At 42.3% G+C, this 13,414-nt stretch overlaps 1 long non-coding RNA gene across 1 annotated transcript in view; it reads right to left on the reverse strand.

The window, feature by feature from the left end:
- Positions 1–894: 894 nt before the first annotated feature.
- Positions 895–13,414, reverse strand: part of LOC130706112 (uncharacterized) — a 55,178-nt gene continuing 42,658 nt past the window's right edge. Inside the window, exon 3 of the long non-coding RNA XR_009006513.1 lies at positions 895–971. This is a non-coding gene — a long non-coding RNA (uncharacterized LOC130706112). The remainder of the gene's footprint in view (positions 972–13,414) is intronic.

Below are 13,414 nucleotides of genomic sequence, written 5' to 3' on the forward strand. Positions count from 1 at the left end.
TAGAATTTACATTTTAAAAGAGCCATTCTTTTAAAATGTCAAAGTAGATATAGATCACATGGAGAAATTTCAGGTTTTTCAGGTACCTTGCCAAATATCAAAATGACACTGAGGGTCATCCTCAACCGCAAGCAAGTTGAGGGGAAAAAAATACCTGGAGTCAGCACTTCAGTTCCACACCCGTTACCATTTCTTCACCAACACAACCCCCGCCCCCAACTCCATAAACTCCTGCACAGACTCCCCGCAAACAAGCAAAGAGTTAAGTCTGGGGGAAGTGTGAGGGATGGTCCAGGAAAATCTGACTAATTCTCTGAGTGCAGAGAATCTTCCGTGCAACTCAAACTTATTGGTCAATGCTTTCTTTTGTCTTCAGAAAAATACCCTTAAACTAATTTGGTCAGAAGGTTACTAGTTGCTATTTGTTTAGCCAATGATTCCTCTCCAAGAATGCATATAACTATGGGCAAATCAAAATTCAGGTTACCTTTGTTCAAAAGTAAACAGGCATATTAGAAATTTTAAGAGTTTTTTGAGCAAACGTCGGTTGGAATCGACACGGCCAAACCATAAGTGGTTAGGAGCACTCCACCAAGAGCAGCCAGGGGCAAGACTTTTACAGGGAAAAGGCACAAGCAAAGGCAGGAAATTAATTGACTGGCTGTGGCTTAAGCCTTTGTCTTACGTGGAAAAGCCGAGGTGGCCGTTTGTGATTGGATAACCTGAGGCATCTACAGCGTCAGGTTTTTGTTTGTTCATGCAGACTGCTAAAGTATTAGAACCATCTCAGTCTAATGGCCCCCTTGTTTTATTAACATTTTCTACTTCTGTGGTCAAATACCTTTGGTTATTGGACCTGCAAGCTGCTCCAGCACATCACCGATCTTTAATCAGCTCCACTTTCAGAGCATAGATGTAGCGAGATTGTTCTTCAGGGGGCAAGCTGACAAGAGTATTGCCACCACGTGCTTCTAGAACAGAAAGTACACATTAATAGGTACTTAATATGTCAGCCTAGAACAATGACTTATTTCCAAAAGGCCTCTGTATTTCCAAACCCAATGGTCACTTCTCTGACCTCATCTTACTCAGCCTCTCAACAGCATTTAATCTAGCTCACCACCCCCTATTTCTTGACTTACTTTGTTCCCTAGGCTTCTTTAAGAAAGGGGTGTGGCCCCTTGTGGTAGGTGTACCATTGTTCCAACTATTCACTGCTTATCCCTGTGAGAGGATTATACACCCTCAACCTAGACACAACAAGCTTGACCATGGAAAGTAAGTGGAAGAGATAGAGGCCACATCCCTCCATGTGTTTAATGTATGGGATTCAAGAATTCCTAGGGCTTCCCTGGTGGCGCAGTGGTTAAGAATCTGCCTGCTAATGCAGGGGACACGGGTTCGAGCCCTGGTCTGGGAAGATCCCACATGCTATGGAACAACTAGGCCCGTGAGCCACAACTACTGAGCCTGCGCGTCTGGAGCCTGTGCCCCGCAACAAGAGAGGCCACGATAGTGAGAGGCCCGCGCACCGCGATGAAGAGTGGCCCCCACTTGCCGTAACCAGAGAAAGCCCTCGCACGAACCGAAGACCCAACACAGCCAAAAAAAATAAATAAATAAAGTAGCTATAAAATTAAAAAAAAAAAAAAAAAAAAAAGAATTCCTAACATCACCTCCTCTACCTACAGCTGATATCTGAAATGAATTTTCAGAATTTCTTCCTTTTATCTTAGGACGTGTTGCAAATCCTCTCAGGTGAAGAAAACCCTTAAAGGAAGAAGGGAATTAACATTTATTGCATACCTAATATGTGACAAGTTCTGTATTAGAAACTTTACACATATTATCTTATTTCATCATCACAATCCTCTCATTATTCCCATTTTACAGATGGGAAAATGAAAGCTCAGAGAGGTTAGGTAAACTTAACTCTTGCTTACAGTCAAACAGATAGTAATTAGTTACTGGGATTAGAACCGAGTCTGCGTGTTTCCAAAGCCTTAGTTCTTTCTACGCTACAATGCTGGCTACCTGCTTGGTCATATACCTCTGGGTTAGAATGAAGGTTGTAGTGGGGAGGAGAGGGCAAGAGGTTAGCAGATGCCTCAGGGATGAGCCCTGTGGACCCAGGATGCAGAAGGAAGTTGGTCTTATTTATTTATTTATTTAATTTATTTATTTTTGGCTGCATTGGGTCTTCATTGCTGCATGCGGGCTTTCTCTAGTTGCGGCATGCGGGGGCTACTCTTTGTTGCGGTGCACAGGCTTCTCATTGCAGTGGCTTCTCTTGTTGCAGAGCATGGACTCTAGGCTCGCAGGCTTCAGTAGCTGCAGCACGTGGGCTCAGTAGTTGTGGCTCACGGGCTCTAGGGGGCAGGCTCAGTAGTTGTGGCGCACGGGCTTAGTTGTTCCAAGGCACGTGGGATCTTCCCGGACCAGGGCTTGAACCCGTGTCCCATGCATTGACAGGCAGATTCTTAACCACTGCACCACCGGGGAAGCCCTCATATTGATTTAGAATCCTAGAAGATTAGAACTGGAAAGAATCGAAGATATCACCTGGTCCAGCCAATCAACTCTACGTAATGAGACTGAGGCTCAGAGAAGGGAAGTAATCTTTCCCAATGTGGAAGAATAATTATTTAGATATTTTACTAGTAAGATTTTGCTAGATAATCCTGTGATTACAAACAACCCTAGGCCCCAAATCTTGGTAGACTACAATAACAAAGATTTATTTCTCATTCGTGTTACACATTGCCTGTGGGTTAGCACCAGACTATGGCTCTGCACAAACTGCAAGTTGGCTGTGGGTCTGTTCCACAAGAATCAAGGCTGAAAGTTCTAGGGCATTCCTTGTTTTATCATTCTTGCTTTATTGCACTTCATAGATACTGCATTTTTTACAAATTGAAGAATTGCGGCAACCCTGTGTCTAGGATGTCTATTGGTGCCATTTTCCAACAGCATTTGCTTACTTTGTGTCTCTGTGTCACATTTTGGTAATTCTTGCAATATTTCAAACCCTCCACCAGCAAAAAGATTCATTGAAGTTTCAGATGATGGTTAGCATTTTTTATCAGAAGGTATTTTTAATTAAGGTATATATATTTTTTAGACATAATGCTATTGCACACTAATAGATTACAGTATAATGTAAACATAACTTTTATATGCACTGGGAAACCCCAAAATTCGTGTGACTCGCTTTATTGCAATATTCACTTTATTGCAGTGGTCTGGAACTAAATCTGTGATATCTCTGAGATACGCCTGTGTATGGAATATACTATTTTCATAGCAAAGGGAAGAAGTAAGGGGGCTAGTGGAAACAGTGCTCAGACATCATCATGTCCTGTCTGCTCATCTCCCATTGGCCAAAGCTAAGCCTGAAATCACTGGGGGCAGGGAATACATATTTTTCACAAGGGAGCATGGCAAGTCACATAGCAGTGGGTGGGGTGTCTAACCCTTTTGTAGAAAGAGAGAGTAAATCATTGTGAACAATAACACAATCTACTACATATATTAATTTGTGTTTCATTCACAGTGAACTTTGCTGTTCCCAATGAAGATGGTAGTCCAATCATTGCATTCACTAGCCTCAAGAAGGGCTTGTGTTGCCAAGGTCAAGCATAACTTGCTGGTTTGGATTTCAGAAAGCCAAAGCTAGTGAGATGTCTCTGGAGGGCACGGGGTGAGGAGAAAGGTGAGTGCCTTGGAAAGAGAAGGGAAGAAGCTGTGAGAGTTAAGGAGAGAGATTTTATTCCTCAAGCTTGAAAATGGAAGACGATCTGGGGGGAGAGGCATCGAGGAGAGATGAACACCTGGTCTCAAGAGTTGTGAGAATCAGCTGAAACTTGCTACACCATGGAGGGAGGGCAAGACTCATAGGAGCTTGCTTCTTAGGTGTTCTTGGGGAGGCCAGGGTACCAGCCTCAGTGAGAAGCCCAGCGGGTGCAAACTGGGTTCTTCATGTGCTCAAGGAACAAAAGTCCTCTCCAAAGGTATTGGATGATATAAGACATCAAGAACCTTCCCAATGGCCTGGGATATGGGGCAGAAGGGAACCCATCGTAACATTAAACTTACTACCAACCCAGTGGGATGGGGAGCAGAATACATTTGATTTAAAGAAATAAAATGAGTGAGACATTTCTTCCATCTCGTATCATGGAATAATATTCATTCATCAAAATCTCACAGCTAGTAAGGGACAGGACAATTCTTTATACTTTCTTTCAAACAAATGTTTGTCATTTTCTATGCTAGGCCCTTCACGTTAGTTTCCTAGAGTTGCCATATCAAAGTACCACAAACTATGTGGTTTAGACAACAGAAATTTATTGTCTCATAGTTCTGAAGGCTGCAAGTCTGAGGTCAAGGCAGGGCCACGCTCCCTCTGAAGGCGCTAGGGAAGGATCTGTTTCCAGCCTCTCTCCGAGGTTCTGGTAACTCCTTAGCTGTGGTGGCATAACTCCACTCTTCACAAGGCGTTTCTCCCTGTATATGGATCTGTGTCCAAATTTCCCCTTTTTATAAGGACACAAGACAGATTAGGGGGCCCACTCTACTCCACTATGACCTCATCTTAACTAATTCAGCTGCAATGACCTTATTTCCAAATAAGGTGACACTCACATGGGTTAGGACTTCAACATATGAATTTGAGAGGGACACAATTCAACCTATAATACCCTCTGAGAGGCACTGGGGATGTAATGCCACCGAGACAGTCAGGGACCCTGACCTCATGGGGTCAACCATCCAGGGGAGGACAGACACTAAGCCCAAGAGTGTGTGTGAGGCAGATTCCAGGTCGTTCCATTTCAACTTCCTGCCTCTTGGCCATTGGGAGCTAGTCTTCCAACTGGATGAATATCAGCAACGCTCTTGGGAACCTCTATTGATATATGATTTGTATTCTCAAGGAAGTTGTCAAAAGAGAAATAAGGATTTGCCATATTTTTGACCATCCAGCATCTGAACCCCCTTCTCAAGTTCTGCCTTTGTGTGAGCCTTCATGGAAAGCAGCAAGGATATGAGGTTACAACCAAAATACAGCCATGATTGACTCTTGCCTAATAATTTGAGTCTAGAGCAATGACTCCTAGGGGCAGCGACAATTTAGAATTCATCCCGGTGGTACCATTCAGGGTCCAGGGGCACCCATGCAAGCAGTAGTGCTGGAAGAAGCACCCTCACCAGTCTGTACCTGTTGTGTTGTGTTCTAGCCTGTGCTAACCACCCAACTTCCCTTGGTGCTTGCCGGATTCTCCATCCTCGCTGTTAACTCTGTGAGCTACCCCATATTCTACCAATAAGTTCCTTTTCTTGTTACAATAACTGAAGTGAGTTGTTTCCAAGTGCTGAAGGGGCAGATACACAGGTAAACAGAGCCGGCTTCATCCAGCCTAGGAGATAAATCCTACGTTGAGATTCCACAGCTGCAGAAGCCAGCCTGTATGATCTATCTCCCCCTGCCTCTCCAGGAAATTGGTGTCCTTTACACATTCTAAATTGCTTATCCTTCCACTCTGCTGAGCTGTTCCTTAGAAGACCTGCAGTGAAAGAGGAACAGATTTTGATGCAGAAATGGAGAAGATAGGAGTGGTATTTAAGATGGTGGCAAATGGTAAGAGCTCAGTGTAAAAGTCAAAGGCAACCATCTTGCTCATTATCGACTGTGAAACCTCTCAGTCAGGAGTTTGAGTTTGCTGATGTCATGCTCCTTTAGTTTGTTTACCATTGCAGCACCCTGGAACATAGCTGAGTCAATCCACTTAGCCATGGTCACATGGAGCAGTTTGGAAGGGGCCACAACCAGCCTGGACCTGGTCCCTGAGGGATGGAGGGGAAATTGCTGCAGGTGTGGGGAAACAGCTTGGTGTGGTAGAGAGAACATAGCAAGCAGCGTGCTTGGTGTTGAGGCTGCCTGTGATTGACATGAGGCATGGGATCCTTTCCCCAGACACGCTGGGGGCGGGGGTGGGGGGGTCCTGACTCCCCGCAGACAGTCATTAGATAAGCAGTGCAGCAGGAAGCATAGACCCAAACCTTGAATGGAGAAGAAGATGGAGTTCAAGACTCCTGTGGAGTTCAATCCAATCAGAGTCCAGATTTTAAAGAGATTGCAGAACCCCTGGATTTACATGATAGTGATGCAGAGGAAAAGAAAACAGGGCAAATGTCAGTCACCAGACTTGGGACAAAGGAAGGCAGGGTCATCAGCAAAAATGGATTTGATATAAGTACTAGAACCTTCCATCTCTGCTGTCTATGTCAAGGTCATTGCCAGGGGAAGGACAGCAGCAGGGCCAGGCTCCCAGATGGAGGCCACATGCTCCGACAGAAAAAGGACAGGACGCTGCAAAGACTGAATGCCCACTAGTAATGCATCTTGCCTCACTCAGTTTTTCCGGCCAAATTTGACAGCATCAGAAATCCAGGAGAACCCTATAGAAGGAGCTGGTCTAGGCCCCATCTAAAGACCAATAAGAAAAGCAGAAGCTCTCCAACAGAGCCATTTTCTTTTATTTATTTTAGAGAAAGAGACTCCAAAACTTCCCTCTGTTACTGTTCTACCGTTTATTTTCTACTTTTGTTTTGTGTCTGACTCAACGCTCTCAACTTTGATTAAAATTGGGTCAATGACTTCATGTGTATACTTGTTACTATGTTCAAAGAAATTCCTCATTTGCTTCAAGTTTGAAATTATGCCACCTAATTCAAATACAGAGTGTATGTATTGTGTTCTGGGTTTTGAGGATTCAAAAATGAATAAAATATAGTCCTGCCTTTGGGAAACTTCCAGAGTAATTTGTAGTTGCCTTTTCTTAAGACAAATCAATCCTCGTTCTTATAAACTTGTTCAGCAACTTACAAAGGAGAGGAAATTGGAATGGAAAAATGGAAGGATAAGGGGAAAGGACAAGAAAGGCAGAAAAGCATACAATGATGAACCCCATCATTCCTGTTTCTGAGACTGTCTCCCAGCACAGAAGACTAGGGCTGCCACAGCAGGACACCTGCTGGTCCACAGCATGCGTTTCACACCAATCTGACATACACAAAGAAAGCCAGTGTGATTTACTCCCTGACTGACTGACTGACAGACACAGGGTGGTGTGTGTGTAATAAACTGTTACCCACAGGACTTTTGCCTCACTTGATGACAACAAGAGGAACAAAGATACACATACACACACTAACGCACATACAACTCCTTTCCCCTGACCCTCCACATACACATAGGTGTAGAAAGCTTTATAAATATAAAACCAAAGGCAAAATATTATACAGGAAATTACTTATGTACCCATCTTCTATGTAGCAAAAAGCAACCAGAAACAAAAGTGCAAGGCAAATGACCACTGACAACATAAGAGGTCTTACATACAGAGAGAGCTCGAACAATTCAAGAATAAAAAGACTATCACAATAACTAAATCGACATAAGAGATTAATAGAAATCCACAGAAGAAAAAACATAAATATTAAACATGTATGGAAAAAATATTCAATCTCCCTAGTTAGTAATTTAATTAAAATGATAATTATAACAAAATTATAACAGATGAGATCCCAATTTTCCTTTATTAAATTGACTGATATTTTATACAGATCTCAGTATTAGCAAGGATGTGGAAGCTCTCCAAGGGCGATTTATGTTGAACTCATTGTGATTTATTACACCAGTTCCTAAGCCCCAAGTCAGCAGAACACTCCAGGGTGTTCCATGACCATCTGTGACCAGTGGCTTTCTTTCCTTAGAAACAGTCAAGCTAAAGGAGAAAATGTGCAAAATCATATGTTTTTCTCCAACGTATCTCTTATAAGAACTTCAGCACTTGCAGGAGTAAAAGGACAAAATCAATTAACAAGATGCAAGCAAATATGAACGTAAAAACCTGGAAATAGACCATCTTTCGTAGTTCAATAGTTTGCTGGGTTTCATTTTTGTTGATGTTGCTTGTGGACTTTTGTGGTTATGATTTTATGTTACGAAGATCATACGGCCATATTTTCTGCTGACAAATTATTCCTACTTCACATGATGGGATTAAACATAAATACTTCGCGCTATTCCCCAGGGAACACCATGATTTCCACATGTCTCTTCACTTCAGCCACTCACTCATTCCTTCAATAGATATTCACAGTACTCCCTACATGCTGGGCAGAGTTCTGGAGGCTGGAGATATAATCATGAGCAAATTAAAGTCCCCGTTCTCACAGAGCTTACATTCTTGCGGGAGAAAACACACCATAAACAATAAAAGATAAATATCTAACATGACAGATGGTGATAAGGAAAGTAGAAGAAAAAGTCAGCAGGGTGAGGGGGATAAGGAGCACTGGGGAAGTGGGAGAGGGGCTGAGAGTGCTGTAATTTACGGGATGGTCAAAGAGGGTCTCCCTAATAAGGGGATATTTGAGCTGAGTCCACGAGAGAGGAAAGGATAAGACATGCACTTATCTGGGAGAAGAACATTTCATTTAGAGGGAAGAGCAAGTGCAAAAGGTCCTGAGGTGGGAGCACACTTAGCATGTTCAAAGAACAGCAAGGAGGCCTCTTTGGGCAGAGCAGAGAAAGAGGGTGATACTGGTGGGTGATGAGGGCTGATAGGATGCAGGGGGTGGACAGATCATACAAGGCTTTATAGACAGGGTGACCATACATCTCATTTGCCTGAGATAGCCCTGTCTCTGCCTATTGTTCTGGGATAATCTGTCATACCTCCCCCTTTCATTCTAAAGATGTCCCTGTTTATAGGATAAATCATATGGTCATTCTATTTATGGACCATTATATGGGTTTTGGCTTTTGCTCTGAGCAAAGGAAAAAGCCACTGAAGGGTTTAAAGCAAAGAAGTAACATGCTATGACTTTCATTTTTTTAAAAAAGGGGGGCACTGGTGGAAGCAGGGAGATCAGCTGAAGACTCCTGTGGTCACCTAAGCAAAAATAATGGTGGTTTGGGCTGCGACAGAAGTAGTGAAGAAGCAGTGGAACTCGGAATAGATCTTGAAGGTAAGGCTTACCGGATAGACTTAGAGATTTGCAGTGGAGAGTGAGACGAAGAGCAGAGTCACAATGACTCCAGTGGAATGTGTTTGGAACCTCTGATTAATCATATATTTTGGTTTCCACAGAACCTTCACATATCATGGAATCTGCTTGCTTGAAGTGTAGGTCTTGGTACATTCACTTTTTTTTTTTTAAATTTATTTATTTATGGCTGCGTTGGGTCTTCGTTACTGTGCGCGGGCTTTCTCTAGTTACCGTGAGCAGGGGCTACGCTTCGTTGCGGTGCGCGGGCTTCTTATTGCAGTGGCTTCTCTTGTTGAGGAGTATGGGCTCTAGGCGCGTGGGCTTCAGTAGTTGTGGCACATGGGCTTCAGTAGTTGTAGCTCACAGGCTCTAGAGCACAGACTCAGTAGTTGTGGCGCACGGGCTTTGTTGCTTCGCGGCACGTGGGATCTTCCCGGACCAGGACTCGAACCCATGTCCCCTACATTGGCAGGCGGATTCTTAACCACTGCACCACCAGGGAAGTCCCACATTCACTGCTGATGGGAAAAAAACATTCATCACCAAAAATAGATAATCTAGTAAGTAGAGATTATGGTCTGAGAGCTCAAAGACCCACAAAATGAGGAGTAAATGTATTATTGGAATCTTTCTGGAGTCTCAAATCAAACTGGCACAGGCTCTATAGAGCAGTTCAGGGCTGTTCAAAGCTGTTGGTGATTCACACAAGGTGATGCATCTCAAAGGAGAGATGCTTAATCAGCTTTCTGACTCCATGGGAGGAACCAATCTTCAGCTTTGGGAGAAAATGCTGCTTGCTGAACCTAGTTAACTCCCTTTTTGCTGCACACGTAATTCTACATGGCCATTTTCCAGCAGAAGAAGATCCGTGCAGTAGATGATTCCTGCTTTGTGCCAGGCTCTCAGTGACGATGAGTCTGTCCTGCCACTTAGGGTTGAGGAAGGATCACCGGAGACTGACAATGTTGTCAGGGACCATGTGTGACACAGGCCTCATCCAAATCCCCAAAACTATAAAAAATGTTGAATAGTATTGAATAACTCAGAAACTTGTTTAATATGGAACTTTGATGCCATGTTAATGATATTTTCTGGTCACTTCCTTAAGAACCCTATAGTGCTTTTATTTGCCTTTCTGTTTAACTAATGAGAAATACAGTAAACATTGTCCTACTAGAATAAGGCTATCATTGACCTCTGCTAGTTCTCTCTCCATTGATTTAGGACATTTCTTCCTTTTATTTCCACCAGAGAAGTTTTGTAGATTTCTTCAAAGAGATTTTTCACGTTTCTTTTTAAGCATGTTCTGGGTATTTTATAGTTTTATCCCTAGTGTGAACGGATCTTTTTTCCATTACATTTTCTAACAGATAATTGCTATACGATGAAAAGCAATTGGCTTTTGTACATAACTTTCTCTACATTTTATTGATCATACTTATTGGTTTCAATATTTTTTCAGCTGATTTTCTAAGATTTTCTATGTATGAAAATATATCATTAGAAAATAATCATGTTTGTGTCATCCCATTGACTATAGTCTTCCTAACAAGGTTGGATGCTGGCAATAATTGGGGGGCATTCTTGCCTTGTTCCTGACTTTTATAGGAATTCCTTTGTTAATCCACCACTTAATACGATAGTTGCTATTGGTTTCTGCTATGTAAGGAAGCTTCCTTTGGTTCCTAGTATACCGAGAATTTTTATTAGCATTAGTGGGGGTCTTAGGGTACCAGTGAATAACACCCTATCTGTTCCCCACCTTGAGTCTGGAACCTTTTCTGAACACAAGAATCAGACTGAAGCAGATCAAAACACCAGCTTAATTGGCAAGACTAATTGGACAAGGTGGCGTAGACGTTGTGGATTCAGGTGGCTTCCTAATTCTTCACCTGGGAAATAAACTCATCCGGGTCAAGGCAGGTAACAGCAAACCTCCTCCACAGAGGCACAGCTGCCCTGATAAATACAATACCACATGGAAAGAAAGCATTCCAGAAAGGAGCCTCTCTCGCAAGTAAGCACATGTAAACCAGAAAGGGCAGAGCCAAGAAATCTCAGACTTTTCTCAAAAACTCAACAGACATTCCGAGGGGAGAAAGATACAGAGAGAGGACAGACACGTTATTCTTAGAAATTCCTCTATGGGGACTTCCCTGGTAGTGCAGTGGTTAAGAATCGCCTGCCAATGCAGGGGACACAGGTTCGAGCCCTGGTCTGGGAAGATCCCACATGCCGTGGAGTGACTAAGCCCGTGCGCCACAACTACTGAGTCTGTGCTCTAGAGTGCGTGAGCCACAACTACTGAAGCCCGTGTGCCACAACTACTGAAGCCCGTGCTACTAGAGCCCATGCTCCGCAACAAGAGAAGCCACCACAATGAGAAGCCCGTGCACTGCAACGAAGACTAGCTCCCGCTCACGGCAACTAGAGAAAGCCCGCGCGCAGCAGTGAAGATCCAATGCAGCCAAAAATAAATAAATAAATAAATTTCTTTAAACTACTCAATCTGTTTTAATACTAAAAGTATTAGTATTAAAAGTAATTTAAATATTACTTTTTAAAAAATAATTTAAAATATTAAAAGTAATATTAAAATCTACCACTAATATTGTGATCTATTAAATTATTATCAGCCTCCCAATAGTTTTATTGCCTTATGTACATCTTAGCTATGTTAATCAGTGCATGAGGTTTTATAACTATAGGTTTTGTCTACTGTATTTTTTATCATTTTTAATATCATCTTGCCCCATTTAGATCCTTTTGTTCTTAATTTTACTTTGTGTGATATTCTTGCCACCCTGCTGTTTTTTGTTGTTGTTGTTTTTTCAGTATTTATTTATTTATTTGGTTGCACTGGGTGTTAGCTGCGGCAGGCCGGCTCCTTAGTTCTGGCATATGCACTCTTAGTTTTGGCATGTATGTGGAATCTAATTCCCTGACCAGGGATTGAACCCGGGCCCCCTGCACTGGTAGCGCAGAGTCTTATCCACTGCACCACCAGGGAAGTCCCCACCCTGCTCTATTTTTATTATGCTTTCCTAGTATATCTTTTCCCACTCCTTTATTTTAAAACTTATTGTGAATTTTTTACGGTACAACCTTGTAACAGTTATGCAGCTAAATTGTTTTTGAAACAGTCTTTGTTTTGGTAGGGATTTTAACCTATTAAGGTTGATTACTTTCACTTACTTGAGCTAACTGTTAGAAATATAGTACAAATATCTTGGACAGATGAGGGCTTGGGCTCATATATTCTATAAAATTTTTTCTTGCTGTCTCCTATTTTAGCCAGAGCTGGTCCTGAAGAAAATGATCAGCTTTGCACTGAACAAATGTAGGATTTTGGTGAATTTGGGCGGCAAGCAAGTGAGGGGTTAACTGCCTCGACTTTGATCTATTGTTGGCATCCTATGCGCAAATGAAGTAGAGGCACAGAGTAGAGGTCTGTGGGCCATGTTCTCATGGCAAAAACTACGTTTACAATATTTCCATGCATCTCAGCTCCTCTGCAGTGATGACTGCTGTGGCAGCAATGTTGTTCTATAGCTTGTCTTAAAGGGCCAGGCCAACGATTTTAGGGTATTAGAGTACAGAGAAATACTGAGAATGCTGCATTTGTCAATTCTGTCTTTCTTTAACAAGGGGATGGCATCCTTGCTCAGGATAATCTCAATAAATCTCCAGGTCTCCAGAAACCCTTCGCATTCTTCATCATCCTAACTTTTTCAGAAATTGGGCAGAAGTCAGTGCTTTGCATGTTGAGAGCTCTGATGGTTCCCTATTCTATTAATATGAAAATTAAACTAGATGAAAAGACAAGGTGACTGTATTGAAAGAAAACAGATGGATTGGCTAACAATCCTCTTTTGTTCTGTTTGAAATACTCTAAGTAAAATCAGAGAAAGAAAAGATAAAATATTTTTTATTCCATTCCCAACGCTCCTCCTGTAAAAGTTACTTGAAAAGAAAGCCTCTAATAAATGTGGAATCCTAAGTAAGAAATAAGACAGCCTTGTGATGTCTCTGGAAGAATAAAAGGTAAAATTTGCACTACTATAGAAAGTTACTAAGGGTGATGTTATGAGAAGGAAAAGTGAGGATTTTTTAAATGACATTTTAAAATTCACATGTAATTTCTCACTTGTGTAACTAAGTCCAGGCACTTAAGGTAAGATGTTAAACTAGTTTATGTATATTCTAGGATTGAACAGGTAGGTAAATATACGAGGACTAGAGTTCTCATTGTCAGAGAAAGGAGTTACAAATGAGAAAGGAGGAAGGTAAGAAGGAGCCCTATGGGGCTTCCCTGGTGGCGCAGTGGTTGAGAATCCGCCTGCCAATGCAGGAGACA

The sequence above is a fragment of the Balaenoptera acutorostrata genome, chromosome 21, assembly GCF_949987535.1.
Source record: "Balaenoptera acutorostrata chromosome 21, mBalAcu1.1, whole genome shotgun sequence".
Taxonomy (NCBI): Eukaryota; Metazoa; Chordata; class Mammalia; order Artiodactyla; family Balaenopteridae; genus Balaenoptera; species Balaenoptera acutorostrata.